Source organism: Lemur catta, chromosome 2 (genome assembly GCF_020740605.2).
Source record: "Lemur catta isolate mLemCat1 chromosome 2, mLemCat1.pri, whole genome shotgun sequence".
Lineage (NCBI taxonomy): Eukaryota > Metazoa > Chordata > Mammalia > Primates > Lemuridae > Lemur > Lemur catta.
This window is the reverse complement of record NC_059129.1, coordinates 72,431,788-72,447,998: the sequence shown is the minus strand read 5'-3', so window position 1 is coordinate 72,447,998 and position 16,211 is coordinate 72,431,788.

Here is a 16,211-nt window from a genome sequence, read left to right as displayed (position 1 = left end):
TGCCTTGACTTTATGCTCTAGGCCCCACAGAGCCAGAGAGCAGTTCTGAGCATGGTTATGATACAATGGAGCTATGTTTGGGGTTTGTTCCTCAGCCTTTAGCCTACTAGCAACCCAAAGCCATAGAACAAAGAGATTGTTCTTTTCTATTCTTGTAACTTTATTTCTCAACAACCTATGACCCATGCACTGGCTTATAATTTTTTCACTCACTACGGCTTGCTCAAAGTCCATGAAGACCAGATCTGGTTAGCTGTGTTTGGACGTTTGAAATATTTCAGGGTTATCATCCCCCAAGAAGCAGATAGCCAGCTGAGCGTTTGACTTGTGTGTGCCAGAGAACAACTGAAATAAAAAGCTCACAAGCAGATGCACAATATGACTGGAATGTCCCTCTGCCGGCTGGCTACTCTGACACTTGTGCTTCTTTTCATAATGTTTCCCACTTTTGAGGCTGCTAAGCCAGCCAAAAAAGCAAAGGTTAAGCTGGGGGCTGGGCAAATCCCAGTGGAGTGAAACAAATGGAAGAATGTGGAAAGATGTCTCAAAGAGACACATCTTTTGAATTAATATCCATCAGCATGTCCCCTTTAGCACCATTATTTTTGTTGTATTTGTTCTTTTGAGAAAGAGTCTGTTAATTTCTCCCATATGATCTGAGCGCTGTTTCATCCACCAAGGATTAATCAGCTAAATTTATCAACTCGGTTTACAAAACAGGATTGAAAAATCTCTTGGCTCACTGTTTGCAGGGAAGATGGGATGGTAGGAAGTATGTAGGCACTAGTGTTAGACTGCCTGTGTGTGACTTCTGGCTCCACAATACACGTGCTGTGAGGTCTTCGGAGGGTTTTTTAATCATCATTTTTCTTATCTATAAAATGAAGATAACGTTAACTACCTCATTTAGGGTACCGAGGATTAAATGAGTTGTAGTGTATGTAGAAAGAACCTGATAGATATTAAGCATACAAAAAATGTGAGTTGTTTCTATTATTATTGTTGTTGTTGTTATTGCTTATATTATCCTATATTTTTCTAGGTCTCTTTCTATTTTTTTTGTTTGTTTGAAAATGTGAGTTGTTTCTATTATTATTGTTGTTGTTATTATTGCTTATATTATCCTATATTTTTCTAGGTCTCTTTCTATTTTTTTTGTTTGTTTGTTTGAGACAGAGTCTCTATCTGTTGCTCGGGCTACAGTGCCGTGGCGTCAGCCTAGCTCACAGCAACCTCAAATTCCTGGGCTCAAGCAATCCTCCTGCCTCAGCCTCCTGAGTAACTGGGACTATAGGCGTGCACCACCATGCCCAGCTAATTTTTTGTTTCTACATTTAGTTGCCTAGCTAGTTTTTTCTATTTTTAGTGGAGACAGTGTCTCGCTCTTGCTCAGGCTGATCTTGAACTCCAGATCTCAAGTGATCCTCCCGTCTCAGCCTCCCAGAGTGCTAGGATTACAGGCATGAGCCACTGCTCCCAGCCTATGTTTCTATTTCTCAATTTCTCAGCAGTAAGGAATAGATATACTTTTGTTAATGAAGCCTTACTATGAGCCACAAACTGCTAAAGATATGTATCTCTCCCAATTGTAAACTACCAAAAAAAAAATACTGAAACTATTAGAAATGTAATAGAAGGTTAGAGATTTTTGCATATTTTTTCCTCTACGATGACAGATCTCCATTAAACCCTTTTTCTAATTTTCTAGATAAGCTAGTCTGAATGAAAACAACTAATACTTCTCCAACCATAAAAAGATGTCTTTTGTTTTTCTCTCTTTTTTTTTTTTTTGTTTGTTTGTTTGAGACAGAGTCTCTCTCTGTTGCTTGGGCTAGAGTGCCATGGAGTCAGCCTAGCTCACAGCAACCTCGAACTCCTGGGCTCAAGCAATCCTTCTGCCTCAGCCTTCCAAGTAGCTGGGACTACAGGCATGCACCACCGTGCCTGGCTAATTTTTTCTACATATTTTTAGTTTTCTAGCTAATTTCTTTCTATTTTTAGTAGAGATGTGGTCTCGCTCTTGCTCAGGGTAGTCTCGAACTCCTGACCTCAAGCAATCCTCCTGCCTCGGCCTCCCAGAGTGCTAGGATTACAGGCATGAGCCACCACACCTGGCCATAAAAAGATATCTTAAGATCATTAAAATACTTGCTAGTTTTCTGAATGAAAATATTTAATCAATAATATGGATTATTCCTAAAGCAATAAAGGTGAGGGTGTTATACTTACTTGGCTGGACACGTAACTCTTTTCCCTGACTACTACTTAAGGTATGCTTGCAAATGTGTGCTTTGCAGAGAAAGAAATCTTCTCAGAAGGAGCAGCACCACTGATCAAATGTGTACTTCACAAGTAGTTACAAATACTTGTTATAAAAGGGAAAGGTGCTCAGATGCTAAGAAGAGGGGGAATCCTTGACCCGGAAATCATGTGAGTTGGATTACACTGTTGACTTTTGAAATGACTTTCTGTTTGATTACAGCACAATGCCCCTGTTTTTTGCCTCATGTTGGTTATGTGTAAGAGGGGAATGATTTCAGTTTTCCTTACAGAGACCCTAAGGTATTGGAAATTATTAAAAATAAAATAAAACTAAGAAGTGCTTTGAATTACACAAAGCAATCTACGGTTGAGCCTGGGGAACATATTATGCACAACAACAGATGGCACTCTTTGTTAGTTTCAGTAAGATCTGCATGACCACCTAATTGTTGGGTTATTTTATAAGGAAGTAGGTCAGCAGGAAGCACCAAGCTGGGGGGAAACACACACACACACACACACACCAGTATGTGTGTGATGATCAATTCTTTGAATTATTCATTCTCATCATTGATTGCTTAATTGAGTAATATGGATACAACATTTCACAGTGCCCTCCAGAATTTGAGATGTTAGGGCAACAAGTCTTTCTGTCTTGGAAGGATTCATTTGAGATATACAAAGTATTCTGTATACATTTAAAGACAACCCTGGGTAGAGTGTGGTGGTTCACATCTGTAGTCCCAGTACTCTGGAAAGCCAAGGCGGGAGGATTGCTTGAGGTCAGGAGTTTGAGAGCAGCCTGAACAAGAGTTAGGCCCCATCTCTACAAAAAATAGAAAACATTAGCCGTGTGTGGTGAAGCGTGCCTGTAGTCTGAGCTACTCAGGAGACTGAGGCAGGAGGATCCCTTGAGCCAAGGAGTTTGAGGTCGCAGTGAGCTATGATGACACCAGTGCACTCTAGCCCAGAGGACAGAGTGAGACTCTCTTTTAAAAAACAAACAAAGAAAGACAAACCTGCCAAGCAGCCTCTCACCCAAATTTATTTAAAGTTAAAGAAAGTGAAAATACAATGAAAGGAAACTAAGACTCTTATTCAACCTGTGGCAGCAGGATTTGAGAGGGATCTCTGGGAATGTCAAACAATTGGTCAGAGAGAGGAGGAGCCCTGAAATCAGGGGAGCATACTGGGAATTTCAGTTTTTTATATACTACAACTTTCCAGATGGACAGAAAGTCAGCAATTGAGGTTTAGGAAGACTCATCATAAGCAGTAAAATTGTCAATTAGAATATAAGGTATTAATTGGGCAAGAGCTGGCATAGTAGCTTGTCTAAGAGTACTCCTAGTAGAAAAATCATGGTGCTAAGATATACTGACATACAACTTTGCATAGAAAAATATGGTTATTTAAGTGTGAATACATACCAAAAATAAGCAATATTTGCAATAATCTGAATATGGTGCAATCGAAGGAAAAGGGAAAAGGAACATAATTTTCAACTTCCATATTAAAAACATACCTCTTAAAGTTGTTCTAACTACTTTAGATTATGTTTGTCATCTTTCATGGAGTGCAAGAAAATATTTTTTCTATGAAATAGGCGTAGAAAGTTAGAAGAAGAATAAAAGAAATGAAAGTGAAATAAGATTAAAAGAGATGAGTGATTAAAAAAAGACATACAAACTAAAAATGTAATTGTAACTCAAAATTCTACTCATAGACAAGTACCCTTAGAGGGACTCTTCTATAGGTGCACCAGGATTTATATATGTGAATGTTTACAGTATAGGAATTTGTAATAAGAAAACTCTGATAATGACCCTAATGTTCATCAATAAAATAATAGGTAAATAAACTCATTTTTGAACACTTAAAATATTCAATAGTTGAGTTAAATCCACATCAAAAGCAATAAGTCCAAGAATTTGCACTGTGGAAAATCAAATCAGAGATTTTAAGAACACACCTGAGTAGTTTTTCCAGAAAGCAGAGGAAAATGGAAAGAATGAAAATCTTCGGAAAGAAGACAGTAGTCTTGGAAGATAGAATCAAAACTCAACCCAAGAGTTACAGGTAATCTCAAGAAAAAGAAACACAGACAATTCAAATTGATGTGATGATGAAAAATGTCCCAGTTGGAAAAAAATCAACACTTTACATGAATAACACCATTAAAGGACTTGAGTATTAAGATTAAAAATCATGATCATATTCAAGGCAAAAATTCATGGAAAAAAATGAAATACAATTACATTGAGTTATGTTCTAGGAAAAAAAAAAAACTAAATTCAATGACTAAGAAAGCTTATTTTAAGCATCCAGGAAGGAAAACAATTAATGATTCCTAATAAAACTGAAGCACATACTATTTTAAGACTTTATTCTAAACAAACAAAATTGTAGAAAACAATGCAGCAATATATTTTAGGGGAAAATTGTAAGGGTAAAAGTTTCAAGAATTGTGTTCCCAGAGCATTTGACCTTCAGGTATGAAGGAAACAGAAATAATATTCTCAGGTTTGCAAGAGCTCAGAAAGTAAACTATCCTGGTGTGGTTCTTTAAAGGTTAAAGTTATGCTCCTATTGACCAAGAGATAAATTCTAATGAAGAGGAAGTCATCAAAATCAGTGAAACAGAAAGGTAAATCTCAATAACTATTAATATGGTTATAGAACAGAAGGCAAATACATAAAGTAAAAATATTAATTTAATGGCAATTACCTGGGACTAAAATTGTAGATTATATTAAGGGAAATACAGAAGTAAAGGAAAGACAAAGCAGAGAAGGAAACTGAGCTAACTTCCTCATTTTGTATGAAGGGAGCCAAAATCTGTCTTTTATAATTCTGATTGTTAGAAAATATAAATTAAAGTACAATTTTGAAAAACGCAAAGGTAATCTTTAAAACAACTGAAAACAAAATGATTATCTTCTAAAACAGCGGTCTCCAATCTCTTTGGCACCAGGGACCACTTTCATGGAAGACAATTTTTCCATGGACAGGGTTGGTGCGAAGGGGATGGTTTGGGGATGATTTAAGAGCATTACATTTATCGTGCAATCAAAGCTCTCTGCTAATTTGTATTTGCAGCCGCTCCCCAGTGCTAGCATCACCGCCTCAGCTCCACCTCAGATCATCAGGCATTAGATTTTCAGAAGAATCATGAACCTAGATCCCTGGCATGTGCAGTTTACAGTAGCATTCATGCTCCTATGAGAGTCTAATGCCACAGCTGATCTGACAGGAGGCGGAGCTTATGCTGTGATGTAAGCAATGGGGAGAGGCTATAAATACAGATGAAGCTTCTCTGGCTCAACTTCTGCTCACCTCCTGCTGTGCGGCCCAGCTCCTAACAGGCCTTGGACTGGTACCAGTCCACAGCCCAGGGGTTGGGGACCACAGTTCTAAAATACTAGAGATTGTAAAAGCTTATAAGATATATGCAATATTACTAAGAAAACAGAAAAAAAAATCACAAACCAAGATAAAAGACATGTGAGCAAATATATTAGTTGTAATAATATTTATGAATAATTGTAGATTCCCTAATAGAAGACAAAAATAATTCAGATCCAGTTTAAAAACATTGAATTACATGATATGTTACAACAAAATGATATAGGCAAGTTAAAAATAGAAGAATGGGCAAATATACATCAGACATTCAAAAAATAAAACAGGAAATACTAATATCAGAAAAGGCAAAAGGCAAAAATATATCAATGGTGACCAAGGGGTCACCTCCAAGAGGGTTACATATGAATAAAAATACACTTCACAAAGAAAACCTAATCGTAATGCACTTTATAAACTGAATAGGATAATATGTTGATAAAACAAGGATGTTAGAAATATTAGAAATGTGAAAAAGAAAGCATCTTCATACAGGAAACTTTAATACACCTCTCTCAGCCCCTGATAAACAGATGTCTGATTAATATGTATAATTAGTAAGAGTGAATCTACAAATGTACTGACTTGTCTATTCTAAAAACTGAAAAAATACATGCATATATATTATTTTCAAGATTAATGTAACTTTTTACAAAAATTTAACAAACAGTGCCATAAAGAAAATGTTCAAATGTTACCAAATCAGAAATTATAGGGGCTGCATTCTCTGACCACAATGCAAAGAAACTATTTATTTTTTAAAATTTAAGCAATCAAACAACACCCAAACACTTTGAAAGTTAAAAATGCTTTCCTAAATAGCTATTTGGGAAAGAAAAATCAAAGGTAAAATTACAGACTTGTTTTAAAATAATGAAAATAGGACCATGACTTATCAAACTTTATGAAATGTGACCAAAAGCAAATGCAATATGTGGCCTGAAATATTTTTTGTTTTTGTTAAAAAAGAATTTTAAAAAAAATCAAATTTAACTTCAATTCAAGACAGAACAATGTGAGAACCTAAAAAAAATAAGATAATGAAAATATTTAAAATCAATATATGAATGAATGTATGAGAAAATGGTAAAACAGTAAAATTAACAAATAAACTATAGTACTGAATTCCTAAAGGCAAAAACAAAGCACACTACAACAGGACTGGCAAAACTAATCAAGAAAAACAGAGTAAGCAAATAAATAAAATTAGAAGAAAGAACACATAATCTTAAAAGGATTTAATAACAGATTTAAAGATTATTTTAAAATATGATTTTAAAGGTGTTAGTACAAGTTTATTAGCTTAATATTTGAAATTCTTCATGAGGATTCAAAGATAATGAAGAAAACAGTTGTCAACCAAATCTGAAAAGACCAATATTCACTGAAGAAATGAAATTGAAAAAATTTTCAATAACTACCTTCAAGACAGCTGCAGGGCCAAGAGTTTTGGGTTTTTTTGTTTTTTTTATCAAAAAGCACTTTTCAATTTTCAAGAAATAAATCATTCCTACTAGTTATACTCTTCTTGCGCATAGAAAAGTAATAGGAAACATGTTCCAACTCACTTCACAAAGCTAGGATCACCCTCACAGCAAAACCTAAAAATAACTATTATAGAAGCAAAAGTTCAAATAAAAGATTAGTATATTTAATTCATGTATATTAAAATAATAATTTACCCTGAATATTTAAGGATTGCCCTAAAGAATGTATATATATAAACCTTAATGAATACATCACACCAATAAGTTGCAAAATAAATGCATAAACATCTCAACTGCTCTGAAAAATAATTTGACAAAACCTAACAAGCAAGTTTTGAGTTTCAAAACTTGCTTAAGAAGCTTAGAATAAAATGATGCTTCATTGACATAATAAAGATTATTTATTAATTGTTAACATATAGCAAACATCATATTAACAATACACTAAAGGCATAATAAACAAGTCAAACATATATGTTATTACCAATATCACTTCCAGCTGTTCTACAAGTGGTAGACAAAACAAACAAACACAACAGAAACATAAGGTGTATTTGTTAATTTTTTAAAAATCTATTGGAATAGTACATTATTTTCAGACATATGATTGTTTACCTAAGTAATCTAAGGAAATCAACTGGAAAAAGTAGTTCAGTAAAGTGATCAAATGCAATTTGAATACACAAAAATTAATCATGTTGCTAAAAATAGTATCCAATCCAATATATAATGAAAAATATCCCATTCACAATAATAACCAAAATATTATGATATACGATTACAAGAATAATCTTTAAAAGAATTATGTGGGATTGGTACAATGAAAATGATAAGAGTTTGTGAGAAGAATAAAAAGACTTTCATGAAAAGAACATACCTGTGTCTGAATGGGGAGAAAATAGCTTTAATGTAACCCATCAAAGTCCCAACACAAATCCTTAGAATGTGGATGTCATAGGAAGAGTATATTTTCAAAGCAATTGTACAGTTTATCAGAGGAATAAATGGGAGAATCTAAAATTTTTTAAAAATTGGAAGTTCAATAGGGGAAGCCTGTCCTAGTGTAAATAGTGAAAATAGATATAACAGTGGTATAGAACAGATAGACCACAGCCAAGTCTAGTAGATTAAACTACAAAACAATGATGAGAGTAAAAAAGCTCTATGTGAAACAAAGGTGACAGCACAAATGAGTAAAGACATAAAAGACAATTATTAACGGTGTGAGATAATTATTTAACATATTGAAATAAAATAGTTTTTCACTTTATACCATAAAAAAATAAACTATAGAATTATTAAATATTTTAATGTTAAAAACTGAAACCACACACAAAAACACCCAGGAAAAATGTGAGTATTTAACAGATCTTAGAATGGGAAAATGCTTTCTAACTATAAAAGCATTGAAAGAAATGCCCCCTTCAAAAACAGTATAAATTTGACTATGGAGAATAAAATTTGAAATTTCCCTACAACAAGAAAAGGCATCAAACATTGAAGTGAAATTTCTATCATTAGGAAAAAATAAATATAATTTTTTTCTATGAACAGATATTTCAAAGAGGAAAAAGGAAAGGAAAGATGGAGAGGAGCAAGGGAGGAAGGAAGAGAGAGAGGAAGAAGGAAAAGATAAGGAAAAAAAAGAAAAACTATACATGAGGGGAAGGATTAAATTACTCAATTTCAAATACTTTTGTTTTAAAGACAAGATTTGTCACTTACCAAATCAACAAAACTTATTTCCAAAGTCCAGTATTGTTGAATGTGAGATCAGAAATTGGAACAATTTTCTGGAAATCAAGTTTGGCAACCTACCTCAAAGATGAATATCCTTCAATTCAATAGCTTTTCTTTTAGCCAGTTATTTTAAGGAAATAATTAAGGAACATTTGAGGGCAGGGACATTCATTGCCACATTACATCTGCATTTAGTTAAATTTAGTGTTACTCACCTGAGATGTCACAAAATACCCTCAGTTGTTAGGTGTGTCACAAGTAATTTGTTACTACTAATAGCAAAAGTACAAAACCTTGAACATTATTTAATAAATTAGGGTAGAGTCAAGGTTGTCTCTGCACTGTTACTCTCACTGTTATTGCAATGCACTTTATGAGTGGGAAAGAAAGTGACAGAACAATGGCAAATGTCCAAGGAGGAAATGTATAAACCAGAGCCTTTCTTATTTATGTGTGCAGCAGAACTCATCGGCTTATCCATGTTATACATCTACGTATGTTACAGAGGAGAAAAAAACAGAATCACTTGTAGAATTAACTTTGATGCAGTCATTTAAAACACATGATTCAGCCACTGTATACCTTGATTTGGAAGAAGTTTGATGGACTGGGTAAATGTTCACAGTATGGTAGAGCCAGAAGGTGGGATTGGACATACAGTGACCCCTGGTTTATGGAAGAACTAGAAGGAAGTTGCCCTATGTTGTAAGTGGTGGTCTCTTATGATATTTTTCCTTTTTACATTTTCCTGAATTCTCCAAATTTTAAGTAGTGAGCAGATATTACTTTTATGACTAGGAAGAAATTATTACCAAAAAATATAAAATTATAAAGAAGTACAGAACATTTACAAAGCAATCTGTAACCCTTTTTCCCTCCTGATCCCTACACAACTTAAACCATACAACAAATATCTACAGACAGGGACTTACGCCTTTCTGATTAAGCTCATAGAATCAATTCTATCACATCCTAAAAAGAAAGCCTCTGACAGTAAAAAGTAACTTGGTAATCAGCATGTCTTCATCTAGCCTGCCAAAGACAATTTTGTGGCAAGATCTTTAAGCATTACACATCTAATTAAAAGCTAAAATAAAATATAATCATAAAGTATCACTTCATCCTTCATGAAAACTTACCTTGTTCTTTGAGGAAAAGAGTAATAAAGGACAAATAAGTACACTTTGGTTAACAGTCTTCATTCTTATTTACAAGCAACCACATGAATGCCTTCTCTAGGGAGGCAGAAAAAAGATGCAATGACCTTCATTGAAATTCATAAACTAACCAGAAGAAAGCATATTTTTTAATGCCCTGAAGAAATTCTTCAGGGTTGTGAGGTTAACACAATAAAAAAATGCTGCCCTCCTTCTTGTTGTTGTTTTCTTAATCCAAGAATCTTACTGAAAGACTGCAAGTTTCACACTGGGATGGTGGGGAGAAAAAGACTTCTGCCCTGTGTACATCCATCTTGTCCTAGAAGTGCCCTTCTGATCACTTGAGATTCTGAAGGGCACATAAAACATTGAAATAAGTGCATTTTGTGTTTTCATTTATTTCTTGGGAGAATAGCAGTCATTATTAATGTATGTTTGTGACAGATCATTGGATTCTCATTCCCAACAGTTACAAATTACTAGCTAAAATATTCTTTTGAGGAATATTTTTTAAAAAGCCATTTTCAGATAACTTGCAGAAGTACATTTGTTTTCTAAGAGTCTTACTGTTCCAATTCTGTTTTCTCAAACACCATGAATAGCTACCTTACGTTTCTTAATTTTTAAGTATTATCTTACATCACAAAAATGTACTAGAAATATTTCTACTTTGAGGGGAGGGAAATAAAATTTCTATTTGCCATTGCTTGAAAGAAAGCACATAAACAAGGGCTGTTTTCTTTTTTAAGTTTTGGAGTTAAAGGTGTTATTTCATTTCTCCATAAATAATTAGACATTTAAAGCAAGATTTCTCAACCTGTGTACTATTGACATTTTGGGCTGAAAAATTCTTTGCACTGGAGAGCTCTCCTGTGCACTGTAGGGTGTGTAGCAGCATATTTGGCCTCTACCCACTAGATACCAATAGCACCCTCCTGCCCCCAGGTGTGACAACCATACATGTCTCCAGATATTGCCAAATACCCCCTGTGGGGCAAAATCTTCCTGACTGAGAACACTGGTCTAAATTATATCATTCACAAAGTGCCACTACATATTACCTATCTTCTTTATCTACTACAAAGTTTTCAAAAAGTAAAAATTCCTGTCTTTCAAAAGTTGGGAGTACTTGCTATTATATTATTTTTCCAGTCCTTAAATATTCTGCCTAGAATAAGTTAATAAGCAACTAAGATTTTCCATATCCTTCAAAGGGAAATAAACAACTGACCAAAAACTGTAATTTAGATGTCAGTGGTAACTGTCACACTGAAATTTCATTTCACTTCTCTTTACATTATTTCCTTGTTTTCACTTAGTCATGAAAATCATCTAAATTATTTTATCACAATGAATATTCAAACATTTGGTTCAAAAGTCCAAGTAAAGAGACTTTCAATATGAAGCAGATAATTTAATATAATTCATTTAATGCATACATTTTTTATTTATAAACTTTATAATAACTAATGTAGCAATAGAGGAATGAAGGTTTCTTGATCAGTTACATACCATTTACATAGATTTTTTTATTATTTTAATTGTAACAAATTTATTGGAAACATTTCAGAAAATACAGAAAAATATGTAGATTACCATAATCATTGAGATAGTCATAATTAACATTTAGGTGTTCATCATTCTAGATTTTATTCCATTTATATGTAATAAATATACCCTATGCTATATCCTTAACAGGTCACAATATATACCCTACCCAGTAAGAATTAATGTTTGCTGGATGATACCGTAAGGGCAAAATTTGCAATGATAGATATAGTTAGCTTTCTCCACTATTTTTTACAGCAGTAAGCACATGATGTGTGGTTATCTATACATCATTCTACTTTTCAGCAATAATCACATTCAGCAATTTTTCTTTCTGTTTCTCTAACTCAGACTTTAGCAATAGTAAGAGAGAAGGGAAATTCAAATACAATTAGGGCTTATCTTAGTTTTTTGCTTTCATTCTATTCTATATGTCATCTACATATAGATGTCTAAAGGCCTGCCAATTTTTCTTCTAAGAATTCTAGAGGAAGGAAGAGGGGGCTTACATTTTTATGGTTACCTCTTATTTTCCTTCACTTTCCACATGAATCCATTGAAACAAAATCAAACGAATAACAACAATAAAACATAGACAAGGCCATTTATGTGTTTAGAAGATTTTAACTAAATTTGCACTTGAATCTTGTTAATAGAAATCCTCTCTTGACATCTATCCTCACATTCAGGAAATCATGAACTATTTCATTCTTTCTTCAACTCACCTGAGAGAGTTGGAGAACCAAGTGCTTGACAATTATAGGATTTCCAGCCAGAAGAATCCTGGTAATCAATTATTCTAACTCTTCAATCCAAAAACGAAGTTGAGAAAACCACCAGACTATTCCACTTTTGTATTTATTGACCACAGTTTAAAGCATGCATCAAAGTAGTAGAATGAGCACTGAGAGTAATGGGGAAACTTGGGGACCTGGGGCCATGGACCCATCTTACCTAACTGGTTAATTATCTCTTGATCACTCATAGCCTTTTCCATTATCTATAAAATGGAAATAGAATTTATACTAATAAAACATTGGTGACCCACGTAAGGTCACAAGCAAATCATGTTTACACAAATTACCTGCTTCTATTCTCATAACAATACAACAAGAGATGGTTATAACATCTTTAATTATTATCATCCTCATTTAAAGGCCCAGAGAAATTAGTGGTGCGGTGTTGAAGTAGTGGAGCTCAAACATGTCTGTGAACCGAAATGATACACCAAGCTGCTTCATCATCTCAAGAAAAAGTTACGAGGATTTAATGACTTTACATATGTGAAGGTGCTTTCCAAATAAAAAAAATATGCATAAAAATGCTTATCATTGCTGTATTTATTTACAGAAAACCTTGGAAAGATGCCACCTACATGAGAATGCCTTGGTTAGAGTTCAGGTAGTTTCCACAAACATCGTCTTCAAATTAGGATTAAACATGATATCTGACAGTAATTTTTCAGTTCTATCATGTTTTTTAATTATTCTGGGCTTGCTTTTCAGATCTATCTTGTTTGTTATCAACTGGCAGTGATCCAAACATTTATTTAGCCTAGTCTCTTACACACACACACACACACACACACACACACACACACACACACCTTTTCTTCCTCCATGGCTTCTGGTAATGATATTTTTCTTTGTCTATGAATGCTTACAATGTATTCTTCAAGTCCAGCAGGTTGATGTTGATTTCTCTTTTACCCAAGATGAACCAATTCTAATAGACCCCCCCTGGAGCATTTCACAGTGGGCCCACTATTCTCCACTTGCACATAAAATGAACTATGAATTATATCTGAAAATTTAAAGCCCCACAAGCTCAAAAATGTTAATTCCTCAAAATCAGCTATGTTCCAGATTTCTAATTCCTTTTGTAACTTTCCACGGAGTCTTCTCCATAATTTTCATTCATTTCTTAAGCTATGAAGCTCACAATTGAACACATTTTCTATAGAGTTTTCCTGTGTGCTGAGTCAAACAGTTTCAAATGATACAATTACCTCATCAAAAAACAAACAGGCATTTAACAAGCATCTCATGATACTCAATCTGCCCTAAAATCTGTAGGATCCAAAGGCACAGTTGTTCTCAGGCACAAAAAAGATAATCTATTAATACTATATTATAAATTGATTGTGAAGATATAAAACAATTTCACTATATATCCTTTATATTTGCTTTCATAAAACCACCACATATATTCACACTTGGGACTTAAACCCCATTTTATCCTGTGGTAAAGACTGTACAATTATGGTTTCCCAACATATATTGATACCCTATATTTATTTTTAATAAATTAATGCTAAGATACTTTCTGTAATATTGATAATTTTCATCAAAAAATATTTATACTCAGTTACAAAAAATCAAATAACACCACAACCCACCTGAAACCCAATTGTAACGACCCTCCTAAAAGGTAAAGTATTTTAATCATTTGTGCTTCTAGTTTCTTCTAGTAGAAAACTAAACAATGAACTTATTGTTTGAAAAAAGTATGGAATTTAAATAATGAAATAACTAATATATTTCTATATTGGTTATGTATTTATTATTTATTTATCTGCTTGACCCTCAGCTATATAAAATTAGCTATGTGAAATAAGGTCTTAGTTTAGTCCTTTCAGTACTACTCTAATTTTGGTACTTATTGTATTATTTTCAGTTTTGTTGGTTGTAATTTAGAAATATCTACCTACATTTCTCTTTCTTGTCCAGTAAGTTTTATCCAATAAAGTTGGATAAAACTAAATTTTGTCCAATAAAGTTTTCTGACACCCCTCTATGTGGCATCATGCCTTTACCCATCCCTCTGCTTTTGCTCCCTTCTTTCCTTCTTTCATCCCACCTTCTCTCAGCTTTACCAAGGTTGTGCAATTTAAATTATGTGAGCTAATATATTTGCTTTTATGTTTAAGTGAGGGTAAGCTGAGTTTTCTATCACTTATAACTTAAACCCTCCTAACTCCACTGAGCATCTCCTACATGCTGACTTCTGGCCTGGAAAAGGGATGCTACCATCTACTTTGTGCAAACTACTCTATTTTAAAAGGATATTTTTAACCTATAAGTTCTAGTTAATTACAATATATCGTATAAAAGCAAAAATGATAAAGTTCTGCAACAGTATTAAGACAGTATCTCACTCAGGAGAAGTCTTTTAAAAAAAATTTTAAGTTTAAAAAATAATGTAATACATTTTCCTGGTCTAATACCTCTATTTTTTTCTACCTCTCTGAAAAAGGTTTTGAGATCTTTCCTATACCGGATGAATCAGATTCCTATTCCTCTGTGAAGAAAAACCACAGCAATATCCTTCATATTGTCCTCACTACACATTCTGGTTAAGTTATGTTCAGCTCTTCATACTCAAAACATGTCATTCATTCATTTATACTTTATCTCATTTCAGAAAGCATTTTAGATAGCTTACATAAAATGCACACATACAATTATATGCTAATAATGTATAAATGAAAAGTAAACCAAGGCAAGGTAAAGATTATATTTATTACAAAATTACAGTGGAGGAAGCCATAATACCTTGCTAAATCGAGCTGTAAATTTAGTTCTGAGCTTTCTGATAGTTGAAATAAAAATATGTTACAAATATTTAATTTCAAAAGAAATACAATTTTTTCTAATGCTTAACTCTAAGAGAATTTTTCCTTAGGGACTGTGGCCCAAGATAAAATGGGGAAGGGAGTCTATTGTGTCCATCACCACTGTTTTCTGAAATTTTCTCTGTTACTCCATATGCATATAAAAGATTCTTGCCACAAATATATCACATGATGAGGAAACTGCATGGTTGAGTTCAAGAAATCAGAAAAATACAAGTTTTGTAAAAAGCGAGTTAAAAGGATCTGATGTTGTGGTTCACAAAAGCATTTTTTCCCTCATGCATGTTAGAAATATAAAGAAAAATAGAGCTAATTATTTTTATATTCCCTCTATATAGAGATTATTTCATTATTCCCAATAACATCATTTTCATATGAATGAATTGGATTCAGTGAATTGGAGAGAAGTCATGTGGAAGTCTGATTTGTCCAAGATACAGAAATTCAGAGGCATTTTAACTATTAGAATTCAGAAGATATAAATGCAGTTACTTGTCATACTCATTGATGAAGCAATCTTAAGATGACAGTTTCTTAAATGTAAAAATACAGAGAAAATAATATTGTGATTAGTCATATTACCACAGATCATGTGAAGCAACTTAGAAAAGACCATATGTCTATATAATTTTTTAAAAATTGCCTTTACAAATGCTAAAACTAACCCCAAAGTCACAGTTTCTCTACTAAACATTAAAAAATGTGTTAAAACTGATAGCTTTCCAACAACTACAACTCTTTTGTTTCATTCTGGACAACTGATGAAGAAATCACTGATGAAAAACTTTGAAAACATCACTCAGTAAATGAAACATCACGATAGTGGAGTCACAAATGTTAACCAGACACTTGATAAAATATTAATTCCTTATATTAAATAGGTAAGGACTTATTATCAAGAAATTATAACAAATGCTGGTTTTGACTTAAATATACTGAATAAGTCACATATATTGGATTCATGTTGATCCCTTTTTCCAC